Source organism: Schistocerca americana, chromosome 3 (assembly GCF_021461395.2).
Source record: "Schistocerca americana isolate TAMUIC-IGC-003095 chromosome 3, iqSchAmer2.1, whole genome shotgun sequence".
NCBI classification, from domain to species: domain Eukaryota; kingdom Metazoa; phylum Arthropoda; class Insecta; order Orthoptera; family Acrididae; genus Schistocerca; species Schistocerca americana.
This window is the reverse complement of record NC_060121.1, coordinates 799759350-799777194: the sequence shown is the minus strand read 5'-3', so window position 1 is coordinate 799777194 and position 17845 is coordinate 799759350.

Below are 17845 nucleotides of genomic sequence, written 5' to 3'. Positions count from 1 at the left end.
GTAGATAGAAAACAACAGCGGACCTACCACACTTCCCAGGGGCACTCCAGATGATACCCTCACCTCCAATGATATATTTGTTACGTTTATTTCGCAGCAACATATTACCTAAAACGGAGGAACTATGAAGTATCTGGCGATGATGTTTTCACTGCAAACGCTTAAAAATTTATTTTGTGTAGTACTTGCAAAGTAGGTATCCCTGTAACTCTGACCAGCTTCAACAAAATAGACACTTCTTCATCAAGCTATAATGTGAAACTATAAGATATGCAAATAACAACTTTTTGTGCAAGTCGGTTCCTACAGAATCGAATGAGAAATATTTTCTAGTCACAAAAACCCACAAAACCGAAAGAAGTGGATTTGAATTTTTCGAAAAAAGAAGAGAATCTCTACTGAAAAGCTAACCACAGGAGTTGACGTAGTTTTGCTCTGTTTGCATACAATATTTTTTTACTGCAAGAAATCCGGAGAACTCATTTTTCTCGTGTACCGATATAAGTCAAGCGGATGTTTGGGAATCGCTTCCTGTGTGATGTCCCTCACCGCAGGAATACGCTGCCAACCGCTGCGGCATGAACCGCGCCTCAGACTGCTTTCAGGCCGTTTTGCACTTGAGCTGTCGCACGCGAAAACCGCGCGGCTGGGCCGTGGTTGCCATGGAAAAGCCGTCAGCGGCGGCTCATTGCCGGTTCTGCGTCGCCGTTTGTTCACGTCCGACCGCGAAGGTTGCCACGTGCCTCGCTGCAGGTCCGCGCCGCCAATCAGAAAACCCACAGCCATACGAGCTTTCGCCGACGCGCTGGCGCAAGCGCGGCCTCAGCTAAGCAATACTTATCATACGATTTCAAGGAAACAATGTGGTGAAAAAAACTGTTTTTTCTGCATTTTATAACCTAATATCTTTGCTCGTTAAAGGATTGAATTTCTTGTAGTTATTCGTTGTAGTTACTTCCTGTATCACTTTTATGGAAACTGCTACAAGAAACTTTGTGGAGTGTGCAGACGTAAAAACACATTGCGTAGACTTTATGTATAGTTAATTTTAGGTAATACATTGTTCTGTACGAGTTTTAGTCAACATCTCGAAATAGTTATTAAAGTTGAGAGCAGAGCGATAGCTATCACCGTTGTCGAGATATTGAATGATATATCGGCAGATAGGCCGCGTGGTGAACGCGCGCAGTCGCTCGAAATGCGACCGATACTTCGCCCTGATTGTCGTGAATCATGTGGTTGTATCAGCCCCAGATTTCGTAAACGGTTCAAGAAACGACACGTGGTTTTTTGCCAATTATAGCGTGTTGCGTCACATGGTAAGTGTGCAAACCCTAATTATCTTCTGAGATTTGAAAGTAACTCCAGTTTTCCACGATGGATTGATGAACTTTTTAAACAGCGTTTAATAACATGTGGAATGTGAATTACAGTGACATGGAACACATTAATATTTACAGTGTTCTATACAGACATACAGAAGTTAAACCGAAACTAATTTGCTGGTATGTCATAAGATGTAATTTGCTAAGTACCTACAGCTATTGATAATTTCGTTTTCTAAATGACAAACGCTTTTTTCTACGTGCAATGTTGTTGTTTTTCTTTTTTTTTTTTTTTTTTTTTGTTGAAAATGCGTTTCGCTCTTTACTTTCATGCATCTTAAGAGGATTCTAGAGTTATTAAATTTTGTTCTTATATTGCCATATTTGTACATTCATATCCTTTTTTTTTTTTTTACTTAAATGATTCTTTAAAGTTAATCGAGTTTTTGGTTGATATCTGCGTTTCCAGTGATCTGGTCACATGCTGGAAGTGGCACTAAAACCTAACTTACTGAACATAATCACATTTTCACATTCTTTTCATTTTGTTTGTGCTAATTGGTGTGGGGCACTATTATCTTTCTGTCACTGGCTGTAGATATTTTACCGAAAACTGCGATTTAAAGTCGTACCTACAGTGTGTTAACTTTGTATCTCTTCCAGTTTGGTTTGTTTATGTATATGTTGGTAACCTAACGAATTATATGCTGAAAAATAATGTCTATTCATTTCCGTTATCCTTACGTCTGTAAGCATGTGGCTAGTCAGTGAGGGTTATAGAAAGTTGAATGTGATGGCAGTGGCTATCAGAGAGTGGTTGAAAGCTTTGGTGTTCAGCTGATTTCAGGTTTGGTTTATATATTTTGTGGAGGGGTTCATGTAAAAATAAACTCACTGCCTTCATTATTAATAAATAACACAGTATAATGACACTTCAAAGGATAATTACTGTCAGAATATTACCACCCAACCTTAGTGTTCTTACTCTTAGACGAATGCTCCATAAAACATTTCAACCAAAACTTGGATCAGCTGAACACGGAAACTTTCATCTGCTCTCTGACAGTTACTACATATACATTCAACTTTCTGCAGCTCAACCTGAGTAACTACACACACACACACACACACACACACACACACACACACACACATAAACAAAGAAACAGATATAAAGAGGACAGATATGAACGGACATTAGTTTTCAGCACATACTTCGATAGGTTAGCAACATGTACATAAACAAACCAGATAAGAAGAGAAATAAATTCAACAGATAGTAGTTACGACTTTTAATCAGTTTTTGGTAAAATATCCGCAGCTAGTGACAGAAGAGTAACTGTGCTCCACACCAACTAGTGCCAAGAACATGAACATTGTGAAGAAAATATTTGTAGCCAAAAACTTGATTAATTGTAGGTTATCACTTATTCGCGTAAAAAAAAAGTAATGAACTTTTTCATAATCCACAAATGTCGCCAAAATTCCTTTGAAAATACCTTAAATTAAAAGGTGAGACGCATCTGGATCAAATAAAACAGATCACAGAAAGAAAAAGGCCATTGTTATTTAAAAAACCTAATATTTCTGTGCTTGCTGCCGGTGTTGGACACGTAAAAAAACTTCTTATCAATTATTTCGTTTTGCCGTCTTTACAGGCAGGATACATAGCCTCTTTTACCGAAAGATTTAACATCCCTGATCGAATCTTTGTGTCGAACTCCATCTCATAAAGATTATGTGCATCGTCTTCAACATCCATTAAGTCTCACTGATCCCAGTTTTGCAGATAGCACGGACCAGATATAATAATTGGTTTAACAGTTACCACTTTAGGTGTTATGATCCAATTGCCGAATCAATAGCTGGTTGCTGAATGCCGTATTTATTTTTTGATCAACCTGCTTTCCCGACATAAACGGTAATTAAAAATACTTTCATACGACTCTAGTATATCCTTTAATACACATGAAAATGGTCACATGATATCTGAAGACAGCGGAAATGGCTCAACAGCAGAAAAAATTTATGGCAGTATACGTAGAACTGCATTACGATACATTTGCCACCGATGACTCCTACAGAGTTTGAGAACTGGCAGCGCTTTGGAAAGTCATGGATAATACGTTACGAATCACTTGTTAGTGGTTCATGAAGGCTTACATGTCTTATGGATAATGCCACAAATGGCAGAGTGACAAAAACAGTAATTCAACTTTATCATTTTCTTATTGTCGCCTTAAGAAAACTGCATACTAGTTACAACTTTTCCCTATGATGAGGCTGTTTGAAGAGGGTAATAGAGACCCATACACAAATACATCACAAGTGATATGGGCTAGAGGCTATATTAAAAAAATATTTTGGCAATAAATACGCAACTGATCTACCTAATCAAAGGTGTTGCTGTATTCTGCCGGGTTGCATTAACAAGAAATGCAACTAGTCTCACTGTTAGTTTACTGTGGTCGTCAGCCTGATAACTGTGTTGATACAGTGTTCCACAGTATTCTGTCCTGTGTAGGTCTCTTCATCTCTGCGTAACTACTGTATCCTACATCCATTCCAATCTGCTTACCGTTGACAAGCCTTGGTCTCTCTCTACAATTTAGCTTCTATAACCAAACTGACGATTCCTTGGTTACTCATGATATGTCCTGTCAACTAATCCCCTCTTTTAGAGAAGCTGTGCCATAATTTCGTTTTCCTCAGTTTAATTCAGTACCTATTGTTTAGTTACATGATTACATACCTAATCCTCAATATTATTTTTAATCACCACGTTTTGCAAACGGCCATTGCCTTCTTGTCAGAACTGTTCATCGTCCACGTTTCACTCACATACAACGCCACACTCACATAAATACCTTCATAAACCACTAGCAAACCATTTAAATAACTATTCGACATCAGCAAATATTCTTTTTCACAAACGCTTTTCTTGTTATTGGCAGTCTGCATTTAATATTCTCTCTACTTTTGCCGTCTCAATTACAGCTTCCCTTTAAAGTCGCTGAAGTTTTACCACTGCAGTGCAGTTTTTGAGCAAGTTCAACATAAGCTTGTGTCTCTGTGTTTTACCACAGAGCTTCAAAGAGTGTCTTTCACTTATTACTTTCAAAACCTTTCTCTAAATATGCAAATGCTTTAAAAACAGGTTTGCTTTTCTTTAGTCCTTCTGCTGAGCAGAGTGGTGGGATCAGTATAGCTTCGTGTGTTCAGACATTTCACAGGACTGTAACTTTGTGCTCATATTAGTTTGTATTAGTCCTCTCCTCTCTGCATATTACTTCCACCTTCTATCTTTCTCTTCTTTGGTTTGTTCTGATTTGACCAACGAGCTCTAGACATTTACTTCCCTTTTGAGCAAAGTTTTCTGTCCTCTTATTTTTATTTAACTTCGGCATCATTATTTTCCAAGTGCAAAATCACACTTGCGATATTGGACTGTCTGTCAGCGTTATTTTTTAGACATCTCTGTTCCCCATGGCCTACTTTATTTGCTGCATTTTTATATTTTCTCCTGTTGTCAATTACATTTAATATAACGTGATTTTCCTTGGATTTCTGCTGTACTTTTTTCACATTTACATCCTCTACTGCCTTAACCACTTCATTTCTCGAAAATATCGATTCATATTGTAGGGGATTCCTTCCTCTGTTTCAGTCAGTCGGTGCCTAATGTACCCTTTAAGATTATCGAAAAACTCTTGGTCTTAACTCGTTCAGGTTCCTTCTCTTTGATTTGCTGCCGTTTACTGTCTCTTTAGTTGTAAACTGCAGTTAATAACCAATAAATTATCGTCAATCTGCGGCTGTACCGGGAAATGTCTTAAATTTAAAATCTTGTTTCGAAAACTCTGTTCCAAATATACATCCTTCTTAGGAAAGTGTTGGCGATGATTGAATTTGGGTCTGTGCAAAATTCTATCAGATGGCGTCCCCTTTCATTCCTTTCCAAAACCATATGTGTTCTTACTATTTTCTGTTTCTATACCTGCTACCGAATTCCATTCACTCATGACATTTTACATTTTTGTCTCGCTTAAGTCTCTGAATAATCTCTTTTATCGTAGACTGCTTCAATCAATTCATCATCTGTGATGTAGTTAGCCATGTAAACTTGTATCTTTATAGTGTGGGTGTTAGAGTTATGTCTATGTTAGTAATGATAAATATTAATGGCAGTTAAGAGAGTTATGTGATACCACTTCACTGGTAGCTTCGATAGTTAACTCTCACAGAGTGGTTAAAATACATGATCTTAGCACAGCAAATACTGAGGACCAACTATCCAAAATTTTCAGTTATAAATAAATGACTACCACAAAACAGGTAATGTACAATTATAGTAAACTGCCTTTGGGTACTGTAATTTCCAATACTAAAAGCTCATATGAGAGAAACAATATGTTACGGTTCTGGGGCGATCGATTTTCTAAACTAGATGGTGAACAAACATGAACGGTATTCATCAAATCGGTTTGTAGTGAAATAAGAAAACACAAATAATGAAAAATGTAAAAGAGTACATCGTAAAGAAAGTAAAAAGTCCGTCTTCACCCAACTTCGTCTTTCTTTCACGTAGGTTCATCCTATAGTTAATCAAATGCATTGCGCAATTAGGTGGATTCCGACCCGTACCTCAGCGGGGGTCCGTTATTGGCTACCGCTGCGTCCGCCGCTTCCAGATGGGTACGCCATTTCCATCAGCCGCTGTATCACCGCGAAAAACGCTTACCGCTGCCGTTGCCGCTCGCCTCGTGGCCGCGCTGTACTGGGAATCGGTCTTCCTGTCTGGCCAGGCCTAAAGCTACCGACGATGTGCGAATAGCTACAAAGTTTTATGAAGTGTACCTGAGATTTCCCACGCACACCAATCTCGACAGTGAACGATAGAAAGGATTGTATTTCTACAAAAGTCAGTTCCACCATACTCTGAAATTGCATTAATTTCTTTTAAATGAATCGTTTCAGACCATGTAATTGTAACTTTTTTTAGTGTTACCTAAGAAAATAATGGTAATGTCATCTCGGCAATTATTTGAAGTAAATTAGCTACCCACATTTCCACTTATAATCACAGGTCGCCTGCTTGCATTTTCTAACGAATTAAATGCGCTGCAAGATGTGCTTCAAGGGATAACACCAACGAATCATCCACAGGAAATAAGTAGGTGGAAATTCCACGAACTGATTCATTTAGTCCAGGAAAGAGTTAACGTAACTGCCACAGTCTCGAGTCGGTAGGCATAACCAATTATAATGTACGTCACCGAAACAGATTTCTATGGACTTTGTCACCTTCGATTGGAGAAAATCGTGGGACTGTCATGAACATATGACGTGTGTCAAATATGTCTCTGCAAATAACCTAATTTATGTGGAACACAGAACTCTCGCTTGCTTCTGATTGAGTCATTCTGGCTACTAAAACGACAGCTGCGACGACACTGTGTGTGCGTTTTTTTTAGCTTTAGTCACTTCATATGCGTTGAGGACGGTCCCTAGAGGCTTATGGTCATAAGCGAAAAAAGAAGAGTTTCAGGGATAGTGTCCCGTCAGTGACAGAACACAATGTGAGACAAAAGAACGATGAGTAATAAATCGGCTCATTAAAGTAAATATACAATCCATTATCTGAAAAGGTTCATGGAAACCAAGGAAAACATATATCTGTGTAGAAAAACAGAAATCTGTATTTAATTCGTCTTTCAACAACTGAACTGAATCAGTTGGTCTAGTCAAAGAGTATTCAAGCGAAAGATGTTAAATTATCTGGCTAAATGAAAACGTAATGCTGAAGTTAATTTCCTTAACTGAGAATTCACCTAATTTCTTCTGATGAAAACGAAATTTAAGCTCGTAGCCATGTGGAAGACAATATCGTGTTTACCGTAATGACTCTGTAGCTTTGCGATATCTGGAAATGGTCCTGATCAAGTCTGTAGAGTACTACAGTGCACTCATTAAATGGCACTGCAAATGTGTTCTGAAAAAATGTAATGAATTACACAGCTCATTCGGGACCGTCTTTCTCTACTCAATGATCTCCGAGACAACTATGTTGTCAACCTGTAACTCTCATGTTTACGTAGAAAGCTCTTTGTAGCTCACGCTGAGATTGTCCATCTCAAGTGACAATGCTTTAGTTTGGAAATTGGCAAGAAACGTTCAAGATAAAGTTTTGCAAAAGAGGAAAGCACTGTTCCGTCTTCCATTACAAAACTGGACCATGCGCAGGTTCGTAACATCAAACCAATGTGCAACGAGTCCGAGGGTATATAGAGCGCAGCAACACGTCGTAGCTTGAAATCACCGGATCTTGAAAGAAAGAACATGAATGACCAGTTATATTTAGAACATGGTGACATATATTGGACATGTCAGCTTAATTCCCTTAATATTACTCTTGGACTATCACCGTAATCTTTTCAATCTGACAAAATCTAAGACTGCGGCGCATGACAAAACCCCAGAAACACAGTTGCAAAATCTCTAAATACTCTGCGCGGGATTTCGTGATGTTTCAGCGCGGCTTGTGCAACACCGTGCTTCTGCACGCTATCACAGAAAATTCGTTGACATTATTGATGTTTAAGCAATACGCAAATACACACGACCACTAATAGGGGAGAAATGTCACAATGGATGTTACTACATCCATTTTCATCGCTACTATCATGCGACATGGATTATTTGTAAAAATGCTGTCTTTCGCCTAGCTTTACATGCAAAATCTTTATGGGACGCTATCTAGAATTCTTTTTGATTAATCAGGTGACTGACAACCAATATCTGCAGGAATCTCCTCCCTTAATAAAAGTAGCCAGTGTCCTGGAATACAGTTTTGAGATGCTGCATTGTCACTCCTCATAATGCGCAAAATTCACAATCCAGATATAGAACGGCACGGAAGACATCACAAGTTTCAACAGGAGAAAAAAAATACATCCATTTTCATCGCTACTATCATGCGATATGGATTATTTGTAAAAATGCTGTCTTTCGCCTAGATTTACATGCAAAATCTTTATGGGACGCTATCTAGAATTCTTTTTGATTAATCAGGTGACTGACAACCAATATCTGCAGGAATCTCCTTCCTTAATAAAAGCAGTCAGTGTCCTACAATACAGTTTTGAGTTGCTGCATTGTCACTCCTCATAATGCGCAAAATTCACAATCCAGATATAGAACGGCACGGAAGACATCACAAGTTTCAACAGGAGAAAAGAAATTAACACATACTAATTTAGTTTTCTACAAGATAGTAGCAACTCGAATAGCACCATAGAGCATTGTTAGTAAAATTAAATGAATTGATTACTTCGTATTCAGAATCTGTGTTTTTCAGTTTCCTTTGAGTGTTTGTTGTAGTACCATCAAGTATGGGTCATATGGCTAGTACCATCACCGTTCCTATATAATTCATTAGACGTCATACGTACATTACTTAATGACAATGAAAATAGGAAATATCTTGTGTAACTTTATGTGTATAGGACTGTTATTTCATTTTGGGATATGCTTTGGAAAGAAATACATATAATTATCAAGTAGATAGACGTAGAGTGACAAAATGATCACCATCACTCAACAGACAACAAACTGAAAGTTCCTGGCAGATTAAAACTGTGGAGCGAAACTCCAAGTCGGGGCCTTTGCTTTTCGTGGGAAAATGCTGTATTGCTCCATTTCCCATTTCTCCGTCATTGTTCTGGTCAATGGTTTCGGGCAGATCTCACATACACCTCTTCAAATTGATCATTCAATAATTCATTTTTTAAATTATAAGAACAGTTTGTCCTCTGACCGGTAACTCCCCTACCCCAGGACGACTCACGACCCGTCCGCACAGCTTAACTTCCACTGGTACCTCATCTGCGACATTCCAGCAGTTACCTGCGAATGGCGAAGGTACCAAGTTCGAGTCTATATCCGGTACACACGTTTAATCTCCCAGTAAATTTCATACCAGCGTACACTCGGCTGCAGAGTGAAAAAAAAACTTCATTCAAGCAGTAAGCTGTAAATATTTATCTAAAACAATGACATACATCGTTCGCTACACCTAAAAGTATCAAACAGAATGTAGCCAATTAATCAACTGAATCTGGAAATTTTGTTGTACTAAAAGAAAACAGCTATTAGGAAAGTAGTCATTGGATACTTAACAGTATCAACGTTAAGTCCCTGGTTGACAGTCTTCGGAACAGAAAAAAAAACAGGGTAACTTCTGTGAAAAAAGTCAGCTGCATTGTTTCTAGGAACGTTTCTGTCCTCAGCAAATAGGATTAACATCTTGGAATGATTTCAGCGAGACTACTTTGCAAAGCTTAAAGCATATTCGTTGTGATATTCAGAGTTGTAATCTCTAAATGGAGGTACGAGAAATTCACTGCCCGACATTTGGAACACGACTACAAGTATTAAGACTGTGAGCCAGGACCAACGTTTCGATGGCTTGCTAAATACATTGTAGGAAGACAGTGTCTCAAGAAGAACCGAGTAACACCGAAACTGTCCTGCGAGGCCACTTACAGAAAGAAATGATTGCGGTAGATCTGCAAAACCTTCATAGCGGTAATGCCGTCGCCGCTGTCGATACAACGCATACTGTATCAATAATGGCAGTTCCCTTTCTTCTGATCCACATAAAGCGTTTGGATCGCAGTATGGCGTGCTTCGCTAAAGATTTCGAAACAAAGGCGTGAAACAGATGAGGTACTGCGCACTGTAATTACTTCCTTTCTGAGAAGGCAAGCCGAGAACTTTGGCGTGTTGTAAGAGGACGAGCCTCGCCTGTCAACGGGTGCGCCCCACCCCCGGGCGGCGGATCTGGAATCACTCACGTGAGAGAACAAAACGACAATGAGGAGCGGGAGGGATCACACGGAAGAGGGTGGCGGGGAGGGTCTGGGAGCTGCGAGCGGCGAGGGGGCAAGCATTCCGCTGATTATGAGTCACGCGCCGACAATGGCCGCTGCGTTCTTGGCAGCTCCGGCTGCAAATGAAGAGAGCGGGCGTTGCCGGCGGCAGCAGCAGAAGCAACGGCAGCAGCAGCAGCAGGCACACACGTGGCCTGCTCCTGCCTGCACAGCGCTGCGCCCTCACTCTGCAAGATTGCCGCGTCTCGCTCCGCTCTTTCCCGCTGCCATCAGCTTATTGCCGAGCTCTTGTCATCGACCTGCTGCTGCTGCTGCTGCTGCTGCTCTGCTCATTTCCTGGTCGCATTCGGCTGCCAGCGGCGTCGTACACCGTACCTCATCTGCCGGTTTAGCAAACTGCGAGATATGCAGATGTTGCTTAGTGAGAGCAATTCCCTCGTACACATTTTCTACTGCTGAAGACATTGGAAACAGTAATTACTTAGTAAAATTTACGAGTCACGTAAATGGGTGGCGAAGACTGGGAGCGCAAATTAATTCCCTTTTCCTAGCGTTGATTTTGCGGTACCGAGTTCACCGCTTTTCATTATTTGTCAGATCTATTTTTATTTTATGCTAGCTGTTACCGTCCATGTGTTCATTGGAAACGAAAGGAACCGAAAGCACACGTTTCTAATATCTACAGGCATCGGATATACTTTTAAATCCTCTACTCCTCCGGTCTCTGGTCATCGCCCCCTCGCTTTGTCTATCTCCTCCTACTTCATTATCATTCTGTCCATCAAATCCCACCTCCTCGCTCTGTCTGTCGCCTCCTCCCCCCTTTCTCTCCAACTGCCCTCTCTGCCCGTATCCTCCTGCCGCATTTTTCTTCCCATCTTCTCTTCCTCCACTCTTTCCCCTCCATCTCCTGCCCCTCTTCACGCCATATCTCTGTCTACCATTACTTCCTGATTCATTTCTATGTCAAACTCCTTACTCTCTCTTTACATCCTCCTTTGGCCTTTCTCGGCGTTCTCCATTTCCGTTCCCTCCCGAACCTATGTCGAACTCCTCCTCCACACTTTCTCTGACATCCATTCTTATTTATTGTTACTGTAAATTCGGATTCTGTATTGGTATTCTAATATTCTAATCTTAAGCCATTAAGTTACATTATTATTATTATTATTTGCATCAGACCCTGTAGGATCACACAAACCATTCTGTTACATATGAGCGTTCTTTCTGATCTTCCACGGTTTTCTCATTTTTTCTCCTTGGAGTCTCCTCCTATTTTCAGTCCACTTTGTCTCTGGTTTCCTCAGGATTCATTCTATGACATCACATTCCTCTTGTGCATCTTGTCCCCGTATACATTTCTGTCTTCAGTTCCTATTGTATAAATGTAGTGCAACTTCTAGGTGCAGTCTGACTTGAGTGATCCATGATACTGTTGATTTGACCCTTTGCATGTGTGTTAGAATTCTCTTGATGAGTCGTTTTGGTGATAGCCTGATGATGTGCTCATAGGACTTTAACCTACTTTTTCTCACATCTGCTGCTATGTCAGTAGTTTTACGAGAGTGTAATCTGTATTCCTCTTCCATCAGCTTTGGGCCGAGAATTTTCCTCATGATTTTCCTTTCTTCCTTCAGTATGCTTTCCATATCACTTTTCGTATGGAGTATTAGCGTCTCACTTGCTTACAGTATTTCAGACTTGATCACTACGTTGTATTGTCCGACTTTTGTGTGAATCGACATTCATTTTTCTATTATATACGTGCTGTGTCTTGCCGAACGCTCTCTTCATTTTTTCTAGTCGAGTCTTATGTGATATCTTTTCTCCTCCTGTAGGTTCAAGGTTTTCACCTAGATACTTGAAGTGTGCAACTCTCTTTGGTCGTATTTTGTGTTTAATTTTGTTTTGAAGTGTGCAACTCTCTTTGGTCGTATTTCGTGTTTAATTCTGTTACGTTTAATTTCGAGCAAAAAAATTCAGATTTCTCGAAAGAGATTTGCAATCCAACTTTTTCCGCGCATTCTTTTAGTATCTCTATTTGTTTGGTTGTCGTTGCAGTGGCCCGGTCGTTTGCGAAAGATGGGTTTGATATTTATATTTTGTTTCCCGAGTGGTCTAAGGCGCTGCAGTTAGGGACTGTGCAGCTGGTCCCGGCGGAGGTTCGAGTCCTCCCTCGGGCATGGGTGTGTGTGTTTGTCCTTAGGATACCTTAGGTTAAGTAGTGTGTAAGCTTAGGGACTGATGACCTTAGCAGTTAAGTCCCGTAAGATTTCACACGACATATATTTTGTTCCGGCATCTTCCTAGTTGTGTGGGACTCCAGTGTCCTTGCGTTTTCAATTCTTTTTCTCATTCCCTCTTTACTTTGTCCAGGACTAGGTTGAATAATAGTGGGGATAATCCGTCACCTTGGCACACTCCAGTTTTGATCATGAAGGAATCAGAGATTCCACCCATGAATTTAACCTGCGATGTTATGTCAGCTACTGTCTGTCTGATTAATCGTAGTATTTTTGGGTCGAGTCCTTGTTCTTCTGAGACGTTGAAAAAAGATTATCGGTCAACAGAATCATACGCTTTCTTGAAATCTATGACGGTGCAAATGATTGGTGCATTCCTGAGGGCCTTGTATTTTAGAATTGTTTTCAGACTGAGGATTTATTCTGTGCATGAGCGACTGGGCGAAAGCCTGCATGGTTATCACCAATTTTATGTTCTAACTGTTCTTGTGTTCTCTGGGTTGAGCATTCAGAGAAAAATTTGTAGGTGACTTGTAGCAGGGAGATTCCTCTGTAGTTGTTCACATTCGTCCTATGTCCTTTCTTGAGCAGTGGATGAATAAGTGCACATTTACAGTTGTCAGGATGTTAATTTGTTTGCTAGATGGTAGAGATTATTTGCGTAAGCTCCTGTAGTGACTTTGATCCAAGGTTCTTTAGCAATTGTGCGACAATGCCGTCTTCACTAGACTACCAGTTGTTTTTTGGTTTAAGTATGTGTTTGCTGATATCTTCAGATGTTGGTGGGAGTGATTCTGTTGGGAGGAGGTGCAGTTCAGTACTGGAAACCTTGTTACAGGTTCAGGGCAGTTAAGGAGATTGGAGTAATAATGTGCCAGCTCTTGACAATTCTGTTTGTTATTAGTGCTAGTTTTCCATCTGTTTTCCTGAAGCAAAATTTTTGAGATGTGTAGGCGCATATCTTTCTTGGGAAGGTCCTGTAGAATTCTCTCGTGTTATGGTTGCAGAAGTTTACTCTGTAACATCCAGTTGCTCCTTTATCTACTTTCGCTTCGTTTAAGTAATAAGTTTTGCAGCCTGTTATCTTGATTCTTGGAAACAACATAGGCTTTCTGGGGATTTTATACTATTGTAGTCCTGGAAAGCTTGTTTGCGTATTTCTAGGGCCTTTTCACACTCTGAGTCCCACCAAGGGTGTTTAGTGTTCTTTTTCTGTTGTATTAGTTGTTTTGCTTTTTGTATGATCTTTCAATTGAATTCTTTTCCCTTCCTGTTTTACATTGGATTCCATGATCATTTTCGTGTCAATCTTTTCTATGTGCGTTGTTTTCTGACGGATTTTCTTCAGTGTAAATTTTACCTTGATTCGAGTTAGATAGTGGTCTCAATCAATGTTGGAACCTCTGCGTACTCGAACGTCATGGATCTCCCTATGGACTGGGTAGAAAATCGCTACATGGTCTATTTGGAGTTCACCCAGCTCTTGTATAGCTGACCTCCATGTTTTCTGGTTTCGTGGAGATTTCCTGAGGGCTGTTGACAAAATCTTTAGGTAATTCAGCTGGCATAGTTCGATGAGTCTCAGGTCATTTCTGTTTTTATATTTGTGCACCGGAAACTTTCCCACCGTTCATTGATGAAGTTTTTCTCTGCCGATTTGTGCGTTGAAATCGACTAACAAAAATTTTATATTGTCTTTGGGGATCTTGGCCATGACGGTCTCTAGTGTTTCCCATAATTTCTCTGTTCATATGGGGTATTTCTTGGTATCGTCGTTTGTGGAGGCATGTACACTGAACATGGTGTATTTCTTACCTGCACACAGTAAGCGCGTTGTCATTAACCAGTTGTTTTTGGATTGACACCTCTAATTGCATTGATTATCTTCTTACATACCGTGAAGGCCATGCGAAGAAGCGGATCACCGTTGGCCACTCGTTTGTCTGTCTTGGTATTGAAGATACGGTAGTCTCCTTAATCCATTGTGTCTTCGTCTGCCATGCGGATTTCCTGCAGGGCAAGTAAAATTATCTTCTGTTTGTTGACCTCTAATGTTAGGCTGTGCAGTTTTCCCGGTTGGATCAATGTGTTTATGTTGAAGTACTCAAGAAATGTAAAGTTTTGTGTGGAAGTTTGCTACACAACTCCGACATCAGCTTCAAAATGGCTCTGAGCACTATGGGACTCAACTTCTGAGGTCATTAGTCCCCTAGAACTTAGAACTAGTTAAACCTAACTAACCTAAGGACATCACAAACATCCATGCCCGAGGCAGGATTCGAACCTGCGACCGTAGCGGTCTTGCGGTTCCAGACTGCAGCGCCTTTAACCGCACGGCCACTTCGGCCGGCGACATCAGCTGTGATCGTATAAGTGGAGTTTCGTCAGAATCCAAGTTCCTGGTTGCCTTCTGTTGACGGGTGGATTGGTTACCACCTCGGGTAAATTCTTGTTATTCCTCACACGAGTCATGGTTGCTTATACCCTTGTTCTTCCAGTGATTCCACTGGGAGATTAGAACCAGGAATTGTTAGTTCCTGGAGCATTCATTTGCAGCCGTACCCTCTGGGTGGACAGACGCTGACCAGGAAGCCGCGCAACCTGTATGCCGTCGGGCCTGGATCTGTTGTGGTATCTTTGGCCCGCCACGACTATTTTATTTCCTCGGCAACCTTCATATCTGATAGAGTAATTTTTAGATTTTTGTAACGATGTATCCCCTTCATGGAGTGACGGCAGATAGTCGCAGTACTAAAAGATAAATAATTTGGAGTAATGAAATTACGAGGATACATTTGTCTAGATAACATTGTTAAGGGATTAACATAGTAAGATCACAGATTAATGTAAGAGTAAGATAAGACATTGAGAATGTGCAATACTGGTACGTTAATAACCTGTGTAAGAGAACGTTGAATGTAAGGAATTTTGCTGTACAAGTACGGGATGGAGTTCCATTTCTGTTGCACTTGCAGTGTTACGAGACGGACGGTTAATGCTGTTTGTAGATGACGCTGCAATTGGCGTCCGATAATTTCCCATATATGCACGAACGGACACAGTTCTCGTGATCGAGTAGGCCAAGGCAATATGTCGACCCTCTGTAGAGCATATTGGCTTACAACAGTGGTATGTGGGCGAGCGTTATGTTGCTGGAAAACATACCCTGGAGTGATATTCATGAATGGAAGCACATGGGTCGAATCACCGGACTGATGTATAAATTTGCAGTCGAGGTGTGCAGTGTAACCATCAGAGTGCTTCCACATCACACGAAACCGCACACCAGACTGTAAATGCAGCTATCGGCCCAGTGTGTCTAGCACGCGGACAGTTGGCTGCAGGACGTCAACTGGCCTCCTCAGAACCACCTCACGACCTTCACTGGCACCGAGACAGAACCAGCATTCTTTAGAAAATAGGACAGACCTCAACGCCGCCCTCAAATGAGCTCTCGCCTGACTCCACTGAAATAGTAAATGGGGGTCTTCAGGGGTAAGTGAAGTGCACGCTAGAGGGCGCCTCGCACGGAGCTATCCTTGAAGTAACAGTTCTGTAACAGTCCGGTGTGTCACTGTGGTGTCAACTGCTTCCCACACTGCTGAAGCTGATGCTGTACGATGCCCCAGAATCAACGCCGAAAGTCACAGTTATCTCGCTGGGTTGTGACAGGTGGCCATCCGGAGCACGGTGTTCTTCCGAGCGTACATTCCACCGACCACCGCTGCCAGGTCATGTACAGTGGCTACATTCCTGCCATGTCTTTCTGCAGTATCTTAGAAGAACATCCAGCTTCACCTCGCCCCATTAAACGACCTCGTTCAAATTCAGTAAGAAGCTGATAATGGCGTCTTTGTCGCCTTAAAGACATTCTTTACTGACATCAACTAACCACGTCCAGTCTGAAAGGCAGCTAACGCTCACGACCATTAGAGTGTGTATTTAAAGCAGACCGGATTTGTGTCTTCATAATTATGCTAATAACACCCCTCTCATACGACGGGCGCGAAATTTGAATAGACATCATCTTTCAGATGTAAAAACACGTGTGCCGACTTTCTTTTACACCACACAACTTCTTCTTGGTGTTGCGATTATTCCCGACAGTATATATATATATATATATATATATATATATATAGGGTGAGTAACCTAACAATACCGCTGGATATATTTCGTAAACCACATCAAATACTGACGAACCTATTCCACAGACCGAACGTGAGGAGAGGGGCTAGTGTAATTGGTTAATACAAACCATAAAAAAATGCAAGAAAGTATGTTTTTTAACAAAAACCTAAGTTTTTTTAAATGGAACCCCGTTAGTTTTGTTAGCACATCTGAACACATAAACAAGTACGTAATCAGTGCCATTTGTTGCATTGTAAAATGTTAATTACATCCGGAGACATTGTAACCTAAAGTTGACGCTTGAGTACCACTCCTCCGCTGTTCGATCGTGTGTATCGGAGAGCACCGAATTACGTAGGGATCCAAAGGGAACGGTGATGGCCCTTAGGTACAGAAGAGACTGGACCAGCACATTACGTTACCATGAGGGGTGAGGTACACGTACACACGTGGTTTCCGTTTTCAATTACGGAGTGGAATAGAGCGAGTCCCGACATGTCAGGCCAATGTCAGTTATGCATGTTCCGTAGATTCACTGCCCCGTGGTTTGTGAAACCCGCTTCATCGGTAAACAGGTAGAACTGCAACGCATTCTCTGTTAATGCCCATTGACAGAATTGCACTCGATGATTAAAGTCATCACCATGTAATTGCTGATGTAGCGACACATGAAATGGGTGAAAGCGGTGACGATGTAGTATGCGCATGACACTACTTTGACTCAGTCCACCGGCTCTCGCAGTGTCCTGTGTACTCATGTGTGGGTTCATGGCAACAGCAACTAACACACCAACTGCACCCACTTCTCCTGTGACGGGCCTGTTACGGACCCCTTTGCGTGCTTCGACCATACCTGTTGCATACAGTTGGCGATAGATGTTTTGCAATGTGCGGCACGTTGGATGCTCTCTGTCCGGCTACCGTTCTGCATACACCCTGCAGGCTTCAGCTGCATTTCGTCGACACTCGCCATAGATGAGTATCATCTCCGCCTTTTCAGAGTTCGAATACACCATGGTCACAGTTCCTACAACACTACGCTATCATTTACGTCTGGTAACACGGTGTACTACAGTTGGTCTGCGTGCGGAGACGAATGCAGAATAACAATAGTAGCAAGCGCTACATGCGGACACTGCAACAGCTAGACCAAACCACAACAGTGCACTACAGCCACACTCGTAAACACGGTCGTCATCGTAAACATGTCCCTGCAGATGCTGCTCGCCGACCGTGGCCCGTGTTTGTTACAACA